Genomic DNA, 15,103 nt, shown 5'->3' on the forward strand with positions numbered 1-15,103 from the left:
TTTGCCTAAGTGTCAGTTCACTCAAATTTTGACTGTCCTGCAGTGCTCTCCTCTGCAAATGCTTGGATGACCCTTGCAGGTGGCTCCAATTTTCATTTAGTTAGCTGTGATGTAGAAACTGAGGCCTTAGTCTCTGCTGACAAGATCCTTGTGCTTGACGAGTAGTGTGTGTGTGGTATGTTTAGCTGAAAAAGTAGCTGCAATGGTTGCATGAACGTAACTTTGGACTGGGGCAGGGCAAATGTAAACCTGGTGAGACCTCATTTGGAATACTGTGTGCAGTTCTGGTCACCACACCTTAAAAAGGATATTATAGCTTTGGAAAAAGTGCAGAAAAGGGCAACTCGAATGATAAAAGGGTTGGAACACTTTCCCTATGAGGAAAGGTTAAGGCGCTTAGGGCTCTTTAGCTTGGAGAAACGATGACTGAGGGGTGACATGATTGAGGTTTATAAGATTATGCATGGGATAGAGTAGGTAGAGAAAGAGGTACTTTTCTCCCTTTCTCACAATACAAGAACTCGTGGGCACTCCATGAAATTGCTGAGCGGTCGGGTTAGAACGGATAAAAGGAAGTACTTCTTCACCCAAAGAGTGATTAACACTTGGAATTCACTGCCACAGGAAGTGGTGGCGGCTACAAGCATGGACGGCTTCAAAAGGGAATTAGATAAGCATATGGAGCAGAGGTCCATCAGTGGCTGTTAGCCACAAGGTATAGACGTTGAACGGCAGGCTGTGGAAGGTCGGTAGTTCAGCAGTTCGAGACCCAAGTGTGCCGCATGACGGAGTGAGCTCCCGTCTCTAGTTCCAGCTCCTGCCAACCTAGGGTTCGAAAGCAAGAAATTGCAAGTAGATAAATAGGTACCACTTCAGTGGGAAGGTAACAGCGTTCCGTGCACCTTGGTGTTTAGTCATGCCGGCCACATGACCACGGAAATGTCTTCGGACAGCGCTGGCTCTTCGGCTTTGAAACGGAGATGAGCACCGCAACCCTAGAGTCGGATTCGACTGGCTTTCGAGCAAGGGAACCTTTACCTTTATAGATAGGGACTCTGGGGCAAGTGATGCTCTGTCATCTTGGTGCTTGGGGGGGTCAACAGTGGGAGGGCTTCTAATGTCCTGGCCCCACTGGTGGACCTCCTGATGGCACTGGTATTTCTGGCCACTGTGTGATACAGAGTGTTGGACTGGATGGGCCTTTGGCCTGATCCAACATTGGCATCTCTTATGGTCTTAACCCCTTCTTCCTGCTCTGTTTTACCATTAGACATTTGCTACTCTAATCTAGTATTAGCCTTAATAGGGAACAGTATTACATCTTCCTTTTTTCCATAGGCAAGTAACAAGCTCATAATGAATGAGTATGGGGTGATTTCTATCAGGAAAATAGCACCTGTGGGACTATTGGCTGGTGGCTAAGGGGTGAACAACATGCCTTCTTGGCAGGATGGGTGTACATAAGCCTGCAATGATGTCCTTTGAATAATAAAGTTGCCTGACATGCAGGAAGTGAGATTGAAGGTTGACTTACGAGCTGATTTTCATTGAAAGAGCAACATACATTTGTGCCAGTAGCTGGGAATCCAGGTTCATGCTTCAGAGGAAGAAGCCACCATCTTCACTGCAGTGATTGGCAGTCATCTCTTGATGCTTTTGATATTACAGAAATAAAAAGATTTATTGGGGCACCCTAGAGGCTAGCAAATGTGTTGTGGCAGAAGCTGTCACAGACCAGAGCCTGATTCAATCAATGCACTTTACCCTCACTGCTTACAGTGTTTTCTGTATCATCATGTACATCAGCCTCTGATGCAGTAGACTAGTCCACAAAAGCTTGTGCCACAATAAACACCATTAGTCTTGTAGCTTCTAGAAGACCGCCTCTCTCTTTTCTTACATGGTTTCAAAGGCAATCATTCCATGCAAAGCAAGAGCATTATCAGGAAACTTTCCATGAATAAACATACCTCTCTTGGCTCCAAAAGACAAGAGTTCACATAGCAACCTGCATTTGCTGTCTTGGTATATACAAGCAGGGTTGTGTTATAGGGCTGTTTCTTTTCCAAAATGTAGCAAGGGTTAACAAATGTCTAAAGAACCGTTTCCTTGTGCAGGTGTATTAATTGCAGGGGGTGGATGGGTTCTGGGTTTCTTATAAATAATTCCCTCTTTTCTTCTTCTTGAAAGCAGCCACTGCAGAGTCCCCACTCCAAATCTGGCCGCAGTGCTCTGCTGCAATCGTTGCCATTGTGGTGCATTTGGGATGGACATGCCAGGTGCTTGTTGGAAGTTGCTGGTTGGCGCTTGCCGCTTCAGGGCGCTAAGAGAAAATGACTTGCAGCAAAATGTAATTATACTGGGAGAAGTAGCTATTTCCCCCCCTTGATTACAGTATCCCGTTGGCAAAAATATTGGTTAGTTACATACATTTACTCAGCAGAGAATAAATAATAGTTTCTCGCTCCCCTCCCCTTGCCTGCATTATTCAACATACAAAGCTTCTAGCTTTGGCAGCCACTAAAATTTACCAATAAACACCTGCCACATTTTTAAGAATAGCTTTTGAACTGTGGCCCCCCCTCCCTTCCATTGGCAACATCCCTACAATTTGCCAGCTAGTCCCATGCTGCTTCCATTTCTCTCGTTCCTAGTTAGTTTTGTGCTGATCCTTGTTAATTTTGCTCAAAGGAAGTAAGCATTGGTGTGCGTGTGTTTGTGCAAATGCAGGGATGGGGGTTTTTTTGCAAAGGAAGAGGCGTTCATGGTTCTGCAAATTGCCTGGTTCACCTAGAGGTTAACATCAAGTTTGAACCCTTGCCCGAGCCTCAGAGGCTCAGGAAGGAAACTCTCTTGCATTTGGGGGGGTTAAAATTGGGGAGACTAAGCTTCAAATCCCCACTCACGTATGAAGCTCACTTTGTGTCTTTGAGTCCATAGTGATCTTTCTCAGCTTAATCTTCTCCCAAAGATTTGTTAGAATAGAAAGGAGGAGGAAGAACTGTGTATGGTGTCTTGAGATCCTTGAAAGATGGGTGGGAGAAACTTGTAATATAAATTGTTGTACAGTTCATGTTATGGAATGCTACACAATGACAGAATTACATGACTCATCTCTTGATCGGGCTGAGTTCAAACACTTATCTGGGTGGTGGTGCCAGTCTGCATGTGTAGGAGGAGAGCCATGCTCCTGTTTGCCAAGCAGGCAGCCTCATGTATGACATGGGAGCTCATTATATTGTATTGGAAGCTTCTTCAAGCTTTGGAAAGGTGGGGAGTAAATGCTTGAAACCCAGATGGCCCCTCAGTCCTTCCCAGCTGAAAAACGGGGAGAGGGAGATTGTGCCGATTGGGCAATTGTGTGACATGCCCACATCACATGCAGCATTGTCTGGAGGAGTAGTACAGTTGCTTCTCCATGAGGTGAAACAGTTTGCCACCTGTATGAAGTATCTGAGTCAGGCCTGGGATGTTGGACTCTGTATAGTGAATTATTAACCCTCATCCTTGGAAAGGGCATGGTTGGTTATTTCCTACAGTAGTAACTTGCATGCATTTTAGGGAACTGGGTGCACAGCCATGGGTTTTCTGATGGATTCTGCTGCAGTTCCCACTGCAGTTGTGGCAAGCTACTTTTATAAACAGGGCAGTCAGAACATTGCAAGTAGATAAATGGGTACCCACCCTTAGTAGGGTGGGGGGCACCCTGCCTGTGTGGTGGTTGAAGATAGACGACGGCGGCGGCAGTGAGACATCAGCTCTGGCTTCGATGAAGATGGCGGCAGTGGCAAGCGAGCGAGCGGCAGCGGCGGCAAGCGGGCACAACCAGAGGAGCAATCCCTGGTGGCTAGAAGGCAGAACATCGAGCGACCGCCGCTGAGGAGAAGGCCGCGATGACGTCAAGAGCCAGCACAGCGGAGCCGGAAAGGACGCAGCTGAAACCAAAAGGAGACGGGAGTCGCGCGCCTCGAGAGAGGAAGGTTGCCGCCAAACGCCGAGGAGGGCCCCCCGCCTGAGGAACCGCCGGAACCAACAAGACCAACTAACAACCACCACCATAGGGGTGCCGGTAGGCTTCCCTGCCCCTTACAAATATATGTGGCCATAGTTAGGGTAGTAAAATGATGACTAGCACCGAATTGTAAGCCGCCCAGAGACCCCCTGACAGGGGGTTCGAGCGGGATATAAAGTTGAATGTATAAATAAATAAATAAATAAATAAGAACATAAGAGACACCAATGTTGGAACAGGCCAAAGGCCCATCCAGTCCAACACTCTGTATCACACAGTGGCCAGAAATACCAGTGCCATCAGGAGGTCCACCAGTGGGGCCAGGACATTAGAAGCCCTCCCCCTGTTGGCCCCCCCCCCCAAGCACCAAGAAGACAGAGCATCACTTGCCCCAGAGCCCCTATCTATACCTTGTGGCTAATAGCCACTGATGGATCTCTGCTCCATATGCTTATCTAATTCCCTTTTGAAGCCGTCCATGCTTGTAGCCGCCACCCCTTCCTGTGGCAGTGAATTCCATGTGTTAATCACTCTTTGGGTGAAGAAGTACTTCCTTTTATCCGTTCTAACTCGACCGCTCAGCAATATCATGGCGTGCCCACGAGTTCTTGTATTGTGAGAAAGGGAGAAAGTACCTCTTTCTCAACCTGCTCTATCCCATGCATAATCTTATAAACCTCAATCATGTCTCCCCTCAGTCGTCGTTTCTCCAAGCTAAAGAGCCCTAAGCGCTTTAACCTTTCCTCATAGGGAAAGTGTTCCAACCCTTTTATCATTTGAGTTGCCCTTTTCTGCACTTTTTCCAAAGCTATAATATCCTTTTTAAGGTGTGGTGACCAGAACTGCACACAGTATTCCAAATGAGGTCTCACCATTGATTTATATAGGGGCATTATGATATCGGCTGATCTGTTTTCAATACCCTTCCTAATTATCCCCAGCATAGCATTGGCCTTCTTTATTGCAGTCACACACTGTCTCAACATTTTCAGTGAGTTATCTACTACAACTCCAAGATCTCTCTCTTGATCGGTCTCTGCCAGTTCAGACCCCATCAATGTGTATTTATATTTAGGATTTTTGGCTCCAATGTGCATCATCTTGCACTTGGCCACATTGAACCCCATTTGCCATGTTGACGCCCACTAGCCCATCCTCGACAGATCCCTTTGGAGTGCCTCACAATCCTCACTGGTTTTCACCACCCTGAACAACTTCGTATCATCCGCAAATTTAGCCACTTCACTGCTTACTCCCAACTCCAGATCATTAATGAACAAGTTAAAAAGCAGTGGACCAAGTACTGATCCCTGCGGTACCCCACTGCTTACCACCCTCCACTGAGAAAATGGCCCATTTATACTCACTCTCTGTTTTCTATTAATTAGCCAGTTTTTGATCCATAAAAGGACTTGATTTTTGAGCTTACTTAGGAGCCTTTGATGAGGAAGTCTATCAAAAGCTTTCTGGAAGTCAAGGTAAACAATATCTATTGGATCCCCCTTGTCCACATGTTTTTTCACCCCCTCAAAGAACACTAACAGGTTAGTGAGACAAGATCAGCCTTGCCTCAAGACCTTCTGCAGGCACTAGGGGTGTACAAGAACAAAAAATTGGTTCTATTTGGATTTGGGTGCTTGGGATCTGAAAATATTTGGTATTCCCAAATATCCCTGAATTCCAGTATCTGTATTGTACTGGTATTCGGGTTAATGTTCAGGAAACCGGAATATATTTGGCTCCATTATGCCCTATGGGGACCATCCCCATAGGGTATTAATAGAGAATTTCACTTGTTGAGTCATGCGGCACGATTCTTCGAGTGAGGGGAAGGGGTTTAAATTTTAAAATCCTCCACTCCCAGAGTCGGACTGCAGCAGCGGCACGACTCCACCCCTTCCCTCCTCTTATGGAGTCGTGCCATAGGGTATAATGGAGAATCTCACTCACTGAGTCGTGCAGAGCTGACTTGGCGAGTGAAGTGATTTAAACTTTAAACGTATTCCCTCCTCTCCCCGAGTTGGACTGCAGTTGCAGCGTGACTCCGCGAGTGAAGGGAAAGGGTTTTTTTTTTAAAATATTTTATTATTTTCCAAATAACATGATTGCAACACAAATCATACATTTTAAAGTGCTATACAAATTAATACATTCTCTAATACACCATATCACTGGCAATGTCTGCTTACATTATAAGTGTTAAGAACAAAAAGAATTTCCTTCGTCATTACCAGTGGTAGCTTAAGAAACTATTTTATTCCTTCTCCTTGAACTCGTGCCCAAATAATACATAATTAATAAAGAGATTTTTTAAATTTATCCCAAGCTGTTTCTCATGTATCTTAACTATATTATTTTATGCCTTTTAATTACTCTTAGTGAAAAACTAAAACAACGGCCACAAAATTTTTAACCTTCTTGGTGGAGTCCTTGGAGGTTGCCACCTCCCTGTGGGTCTTTGGAAAATTCCAAAGGGGGTCATTCCCTAGGACCCCGCCCTATGGGAGGTAATAGGGGAGTTCCTGCCGAGTGCCTTACCCGCTGTGCTCCTATTATACCTTGCTATCTATATATTTAAAAACTAATAATATTAAGGCATATTATCTGAAAATTAAACCTTTTTAAGGGAAAGGGTTTAAGGTTTAACCCCCTCCCCTCCTGGAATTGGGCTGCAGGTGTGGCACGACTCTGGGAGGGGAGGAAGAAGAAGAAGAAGAAGAAGAAGGAAGAAGAAGAAGAAGAAGAAGAGATTTATTTATACCCTGCTCTTAACTCGGAGTCTTCTAGCTGCTTACGATAAGGTACTTTTTGGGTATTTATTTGGCTCGGTATATACCGAGTGCACACCCCTAGCGGGCACTATAATACTGAATGGTAGCTTCTGTTCTTCTGCACATTGTTCCTGACCATGTTCTTAAGACCACATTAGGCACCCCTTCTAAGATGCATTTAGTTGCCTCGTGCTGATGTTTATGTCCTCTAAGCAGACAGGGTTACGGGTGGTTATCTGACTTCTTTACCAAATACAGCTTTTAAGACTGTTTTTTTTTTTATTTAATCCCAAGGAGGGAAAAATCAGAGGGATCTGTGTTTCATCTCATTACTTTTAAGCTAGAAGAAGACCCAACTCCTGTTGAAATAGAAATTTCTGCCCTCAAGGATATTCCACCATCTAAGCAAGTGTTACACCTTGAAGAAGCTTCAGTGGTTCCCATCATTATCTACAAATGCCCCCAAACTGGCATCTGACTGATGAATTTATTATCTAGTGTATGTTTTTTAAAGAGAGCAAGGTGCAGACGGAAGAAGAAGAAAACATTTGTTCAGGTGTCTCTCAAGTAAAGGGCCAGCAGGGCTAACCAGCATTCTTAGTAAAGTGCCTGGAGGCTGAAACATGTAAATTTCAAGTTGGTTTGTTCCTCTGTGGATGATTTAAATGTTAAGTACATCCCCATGTAGAGAAGATGTGGAATGGAATCTTAAAAACTATTATCTCCTGGCGAAATGAAGCCACCATTTTACTCACTGTGCAGGAAGGGCCGGTTCCCAGTCATTTGCACGGCCAGCGGGTGCCCTTTCTCTGCATAATAGGCTGTGTGCCTGTAATTAACACGCGGAGGGAGGCTGCCACTGCCAGCCTTTTCCTTCAGGTGTTCTCTTAGGAGTTGTCAGGACAGCAGTGTGTTCTGCACAGGGGCTTTTGACTCTGGATTTGAAAGATTAAGTCTGCGCTAACTTCTTCCAACAAAAGGCTAAGCACAGGGGCCCCACATTTGGGAGTGCAGGTGGACCCAAAAGGAGCATGCAGTCAAGAGCCCTGCAAGGGCCTTCTGGCTTGGAGAGGCTTTGCAGAGTCTGCGGCACAGCAGGGTTGTGGGGGAAATGAATTAGCTGTACAGGCGAGCTGGAGCAGGGATAGAAAAACCCTATAATTATCAGGAAGAATCTAATTGCACTTTTACAAACACAACAACTGATTATCATAACCTGATGTGAACTTTAATTAGAGCAGTAATCACACACTATAGTTGCCTGAATAAATCAATTTAGCACTAATTTGTGTGCCATAAATATGTTGTTTCAAAAATAGGTTTATCTATGCTTGAAGCAGTGTGAACCTTGAAGAGGTGCTTATGGCCACAAAACCTGCGCTGTGCATGCCAGTTCCTCTCTGCTCTCATCTCCTGCCTCATCTCCTGCTTCTGAATCCTGTGGGGGCTGTAGGGGCGGGGCTCGTTCCCTGAGACTAGATCTTTATTATTTCTGACTTTTCCTCTCGTTCAGGCTTTAGTTTTTAACCTTTAATTTCTGTTTGGTTGTTTTCTTCGCAGCTGTGACTTTAGAAAGAAAAGATGAAAAACAAAGTCAAATGGTAGTGGAAAATTTAACTGATTGAGAAATCTTCAGCTAGTTCCTTCACCTTAAGAAAATACAGATGGTGCCTTTTGGTTGGTGGCCCCCTTGCTACTGTATGGATTAATTTGGGACATCAGATAGCTAAAAGAGGCCAGTTCATTATCTTCCAAACCCTCAGAACTCCCAATGCCTTACATTTTATATAGGTTTCCCCTTCTGTCCGTTTCTTGGTTTGTCCGGGGTTCTTGCTATGTTGTAAAATGGTCAAAAGAAAACAAATAATTAAAGATCCGTAACGTTGAAGCCAAAAGAGACTTATGAGGCTAGCAAGTGTAGGTGCAGTCTTGGAAACACCCTTGATGATCCATATGCTTGCCCTCGTGAAACTGTTTTGGAGTGACGTTTAGCACATGCAGACAAGAATGGAGAGTGAATAATCATTCGCCTTGCCACCTGACTGTTAGGATAGCTGTCACCATGCAGTCCTTGGGGGTCTGCCTCAGGAAGTATTGGGCAGCGGTAGATTGGCCACTTAACTTACAGGGAGATTTCCTGGTGGGCTGCTGCCCTAAAGGGCTGCTGGTGGCCAGGAGTGAGTATTCCCAAGCTCTAGCAACTCTGCCAGAGCTCCAGGACAGCTTGGTTCAAAACCTTCATCAGCAATGGTAGCTGGTCAGTTCACGAATTGTCTTTTCCCACACTGCAGCCAGTTTCCAGGAAGAAGCAATGGGTGAGCTGATACCCACTGTTTGCATCACTTCAGTTTGCATCACTATTTTATAGCCCCACAGTCACTCAGCTTGGCTTGGTCCAGGGCCACTTTTACTACCTAGTCTACTACTGGTCTTGGGTAAGGTGGGGGTGCCTGTTTTGGTCTCTCCCCATCTCAAACATTAGTGAATCGTGTTAGCAAAGGGTTCTCACTGTGGGGTATGTGTAATTTTGCTGAGGGGTTTTGGGAGATAACGAAGCAGTCTGTTGGATACACAGTTGATGGGTCCTGCTGATGCTTTTTCCTATAAAAATGAAGTTGCACCTGTCTTTTTAGACTACTTAAAGAAAGACATCAATTGAAAGGCTCTTTTCTTTTGTCCTTAACAGCAATATTTCCTGAAGATAATTTCCTGTGCACAACACAGGGATGACTGGTGAATTTTGGAGTGTAGTTGGGGTAGAAGCAAGATGGATTGATGTTTAAGCTTACTGCTCCAGTGTCACCTGTTTATTTTGCTTGTGAGCATGCATATGCTTTTTTGACCTTCCTTCTTTTCTGTGAATAATCCACACAGCTATCCCTCTACTCATTATCCGCTGGATCTGAACACTGCACAACTCTGAGCACTGCTCTAGTTTGCATTCTCACTACCAAGCTGCAGAGTGCAAATGAGGAGTGCCTGGTCAGCACCAATAACATTCTTAAGTCAGGCATGCAATTAGACATTAAGGGTTATTACCTATGTATTCTACAATTTACCACACCTTTGCATGTGGCTCTTAGGCCAGCAATACTCTTGTGGATCAACAAGTGATCTCATCGAGTAACTGGCAGGCCAAAAGGGAACAACCATATTTCAGTGGTGTCTTTCCTGAGATTGTCTAAAAGTAACTTTCAGAAGCTGAACTTATCCCCTGAAGGATAAAGCCAGAAAGAGCCCAAAGATGAGGACCAGAATGTTTAGTGGGTTACAGCAGTACAAGAACAAAACTTGAAGGATATATGCTGCATCATGTTTGTTGAATTTTTTTTAAAAATGCATTCTATTGCTCTTCATTCTTCAGCTATTGACTGCACATTTTGTATAGAACTTTATGTTGGGAAGACCCCTCTTTGAAATTTTCCTTAATGTCACCTGCCAGTTTTCCAGTTAGTGGCTGCCCAGCCTAAGGGAGAAGAGTTAACTGTATTTAGTGGCCAGAGAAAAATAATTGTAAAAATTCGGGTGTAATGAACAAGGCAGTGTGTGTTCTTTAGGACTTCATCAGCATCGTCTGTTACATCTCCATTCACAAAGTCGTCCTGTACCATGAACTAGAGTGCTGATGAGCAGTTCTCTTTTATTCATCATTTTGCCTTCACTTATCTATATATCTAATTCCCAACATGCCCCCTCTGCGGATATCTAAATTCGCACATCGGGGGCACCTGGGGGGCAGGGAGATTTTCCTGCACATTTGGGGCAATCCCCAGATGTGCAGAAAAATCTGAAAAGTTAAAAAAAACATATGGGGGATACTTAAATTCCCCCAAAAGTAAAAGAGCGTTCCCTGCGCATGCGCAGGAAATTCATTTACCAGTGGGATCTGTGGCAGAGCCGTTGGTGCTGGCGGCGGGGGCAGGGGGAGCCTTGGCGGGCCGGCAGCTAGAAGCCATGGCCATTGCTGCTGCTGTTGGCGGCGACAGCAGTGGGGGAAAGCCTGGCGGACCTGGCAGCTTGGAGCCGTGCAGGGCTCGCCGATGTTACTGTTGTAGGCAGCGGCGGCAGGGAAGAGCCTGGTGGGCCTGGCAGCTTGGAGCCACGCAGGGCTCGCCAGTGCTGCTGTTGTGGGCCGCAGCGGGGAGAAGGCTTGGCAGCTCAGAGGGAAGGAAGGATGGAGCCGATGTGGAAAGAAAGCCTCAACCCGCGCCAATGCGATCCTGTCGTCTGCAGAACTGGGGTTTGGGGCCGCCTGCCGCATGCATTAGTCGTGCCCTTTCAGTCATTTCGCAGCCACAGTGAAACACTTCAAAGTCCCACGGAAGTCACCAGGAAAGAATTGAACTCGTGCCTTAACTTTTTCTACAGGGCTTTGTTCTAAACCGCCATGAAAATATCAACATTTTCATTACAGATCCCTATATTGGGAGCTTTCTGTCCTGAGCAGAAACTTCCTAAGGCTGCGGTCCTTTGCAAATTAGTGGGGAGAAGCCTTGGTAGCTTGGGAGCCGCGGGAAATACTCCCCCCCCCTCTAGTATTGCGCGTCCCGCTTCTTTTAACATATGAAATAGCATTATACAAGTCAGACCATTGGTCCATTAAGCTCTATGTTTCCCTCTGACCAGCAGCAGCTCTCTAGCTGTCTTAGGCAGAGAAAGACTTTTCCCAGCACTTGCTTCCTGAGGTCCTTCTAAGTGGAGATGCTGGGAATTGAACTGGGGACCTTCTCCTAGTGAGCCATGTCCTCTTGTCTACTTATGAGAAGTTATGTTTGTTTTACAACTATTAATGCCAGATGCTGGGGACGTTTCGAGCATGGCCGTATCTGGAGCTGATCCAGTAATGCAATTCTGATGGTATTGCATTCTGTGAAAAATCACCATCATGGATGGATGTCATTATAGCAGTTTTCTCTCACTTGCCTTAGCATCCATTTGGGCAGCTATAGATCTCTCGAACTGTCTATAACCCTGTTTAAAGCCACTTCTACCAGCAGCCATCCAAACTTCCTGTGTCAATGAATATTTCTGTTGGTTAATTATGTGTTATGTGAGAAGTATTTCCTTTTATCCTGTCTGGCAGGATGGGGAGGAAGGAGAGCAGCATTTAAATACTTCTGCTGCTGTTTCCAGCCAGTTGCCTTCTGTTGGATTGGATGCTGTATCTTTCTATAAGAAGCTGCGCAATGATCCACCTCAGTATCATGTGGATAATCTGTTGTAATGCCTTCCAGCAGCTTATAGAGTCCATTTGCACACTGCAGAAATGCAGATGACTTGGGGATCTCAGTGGGACAAGATCTGTGAGGTATAGAATGTTCCTGGTTGCCTCTGCAAGGCCTCTTTTTTTCTTTTGGTAAGGGATATTCTGCTGTATCCCATATTGCACTCTTACAGATGCTAAGTTGTTCCACTACACACACACACACACACACACACACACACACACACACACACACACACTGCATGAGACTTGTTGTATTCTAGTTTGCTGCTTTTAGTAAGGAGTGTTTTGCACCTTCTCCTTATGAAAGGATTACTCCTTTGATTGGATCTTATTTTAGTGGCCTCTTTGTAACTCCCCCCCCCTTATATAAAATCAGGCCCATTGGATGTACCCTTCATACATCTGAAGAAGTAAGCGCTGGCCAAAGAAACCTTATGCTGAAATTAAATTTATTTCACCATAAGCTTTATTCAGCCAAAACTTGTTTCTTCAGATGTATAAAATGACTTTTATGGTGTTACCTTATGTTAGGGATGGGCATGAACCGGGTCATGAGCCAAAATTTGGCATGCACTTGACCTAGTTTAGAGCCCCTGAGTGAGTGGGGGGGGGGATCAAAAGGGATAGCTGAAATGGCTGCAAGCCATTTCAGCCTACCAGCAGACAGGTGTACCTGCCCTGCCCTGCCCTGCCCCACGGTTAGGTTTAAATGGCTGGCAGCCATTTTTGTGATTCCTTTTGCTCCCCCTCACTTGGAAGTGGGGGGGAGTGAAAGGGATTGGTGAAATGGCTGCCATCTATTTAAACCTAACAGCAGGGTGGGTCCGCCTGTCAGCTGTTAGGTTTAAATGGCTGTGAGCCATTTAAACCCATCTGTTTCTCTCCCCCCGCTTCGAAGCAGGGGGAAGCAAAAGGGATCGCTGAAATGGCTGCAAGCCATTTCAACCTAAGAGTGGACAGGCGCACCTGCCCCACTGTTAGGTTTAAATGGCTGGCAGCCATTTCTGTGAACCCTTTCCCCCCCCCTCACTCAGAAGTGTGGGGGGGAGCAAAAGGGATCACAGAAATGGCTGCCTGCCACTTTAACTTAAAAGTGCAGCTGCCAGCCATTTAAACCTAACAGCAGGGTGGGTCCTCTCATCGGCTGTTAGGTTTAAATGACTGCGAGCCATTAAACCCATCTGTTTTTCTCCCCCTGCTTCAAAGTGGGGGGAAGCGAAATGGACAGGTTAAATGGTTGCCAGCCATTTAACTGTTCCCAGGTGATCCCCCCCCTTTCTTCTGCCCCAAACCAGAATTTTTTTATTAGTGTCCATCCCTCCTTTATGTCTTTGTGATTTTGCTTAATAGACTATCCTATGGGAATTTTTTTTTTTTAAATGTGAATCTGCCCTCGGCTGCTTTCAGGTGCAGGGGGATGTATGTTGATTGCCTACCCCAAATACTAAACTATTCAGACATACTGAAATGTGGCTTAATTACTCATGGCTTTTTATAACTGAATGTTGGAGTGTCTTCCATTGAAAACTCTCATGCGTGAGATGCTGGGGAAATTCTGTCTGTGTTTTTTTGCTTTCTTATGGTTCATATATATTGAAGCCATTAGTGGGTATATGTGAATGTAGTGTGACTGTGCAGAAAATCCCAAGTTTCAGAAGCCTTGAGTTACTCAGTTGGAGAAGTAAATTGTTGCAGTTTAGTTCCTCATCTTCCCCAAGTCTCTAAGCATGTTTTGCCACATCTTTGATGTCTTTGATTGAGGAGGTCTGACGTTGCAATTAAATATTTCATGGTCTTATTGCATCCCTTGATTAACTGAGGAAAGCTGACAGGTCAACACAAAGCAGCTAATTAAGTTTTACAGATCCGATTTCTTTCTGTTCCCTGTGACAAGCTGTTCTTGTGGACACCATAGCAAATGCCCAGTTTTTCTGGAGTACTGATCTTTTCCTGCTCTTTTTCATTATGCTTGCCGAGGTTCACGAGATGAGACATTTGCAGTCTTAAGACTTCCTGCCGGGGTTTAGATATTGTATTCTTGACATTGAAGCTGTCCTGCTGCTGACCCTACTTAATTAGAAACACATTTTCTCTACGTCAGATTCTGGAAGAGGTTTGACTGCCCATCTAGCCACTTACCCAGGGAAGCCCAGAGTTTTGTGTGGCTAGACAAATGGTGTGTAGTCTTGAGGCTGAACTATTAGGCATGGCATTTCCCCCTGGAAGATGGTGTATTTTGAGGGAGATATTATTCCGATGTCCTGTGATGCAAAAGAAAGTGGAGTGCTTGGTGGTGGATTGATGGTTCTCTGCTTTCTTTAATGTGCGCCTGATAACTCAGCATGCCCTGCAGGCCATTGCAAAGGACCTGAGGGATGAAAACCCTGGAAGCAGCAGCTTTCCAGCATGTAGGACTGCTTAATCTTTGGTAAAGAATTTAAAAAATTGTGCCAGATGATGACCAGTGAAGGGCCTTGCTAAAAGAGCGAGTTCCAAAGGAAGCTAGCATACAGGTCGTGTTGATTAAGCAATCTGTGCCCTTCCAGTTTGTGCATTCTTCCTATTAGCTGTTTTGTCAAAATACTAATAGTACCAGAGACAGTGCTGTGAGGTTGTGGCAGGCCTGTAGCTAACACGCCCCCCCCCCCCCTCTCCATGGCCAACCCTAACACCCTTCTAAGCAGGAGCCCCCCCCAATGGCCTAAAAAGGTAAAGGTAAAGGTTCCCTTGCTCGAAAGCCAGTTGAGTCTGACTCTAGGGTTGCGTTGCTCATCTCTGTTTCAAAGCCGAAGAGTCAGCGCTGTCCGAAGACGTTTCCGTGGTCATGTGGCCGGCATGACTAAACACCAAGGCGCATGGAACGCTGTTACCTTCCCACCAAAGTGGTACCTATTTCTCTACTTGCAATGTCTTGCTTTCGAACTGCTAGGTTGGCAGGAGCTGGAACTAGAGACGGGAGCTCACTCCATCATGCGGCAACTTGGGTCTCGAACTGCTGTACTACTGATCTTCCACAGCCCCCACGGCCTAGGTGATGATAAAAAGAGAGAGATCGGATCTGATCCACGGAGCAAGCCAGGCCGCTGTGCTGGA

The 15,103-nt window shown here is 45.5% G+C and overlaps 1 protein-coding gene across 1 annotated transcript in view; it reads left to right on the forward strand.

The window, feature by feature from the left end:
- Positions 1 to 15,103, forward strand: part of DENND1A (DENN/MADD domain containing 1A) — a 341,344-nt gene that overhangs the window by 224,422 nt on the left and 101,819 nt on the right. The window lies entirely within an intron of this gene.

Source organism: Gekko japonicus, unplaced genomic scaffold (genome assembly GCF_001447785.1).
Source record: "Gekko japonicus isolate JY-2015 unplaced genomic scaffold, Gekko_japonicus_V1.1 scaffold127, whole genome shotgun sequence".
Taxonomy (NCBI): Eukaryota; Metazoa; Chordata; class Lepidosauria; order Squamata; family Gekkonidae; genus Gekko; species Gekko japonicus.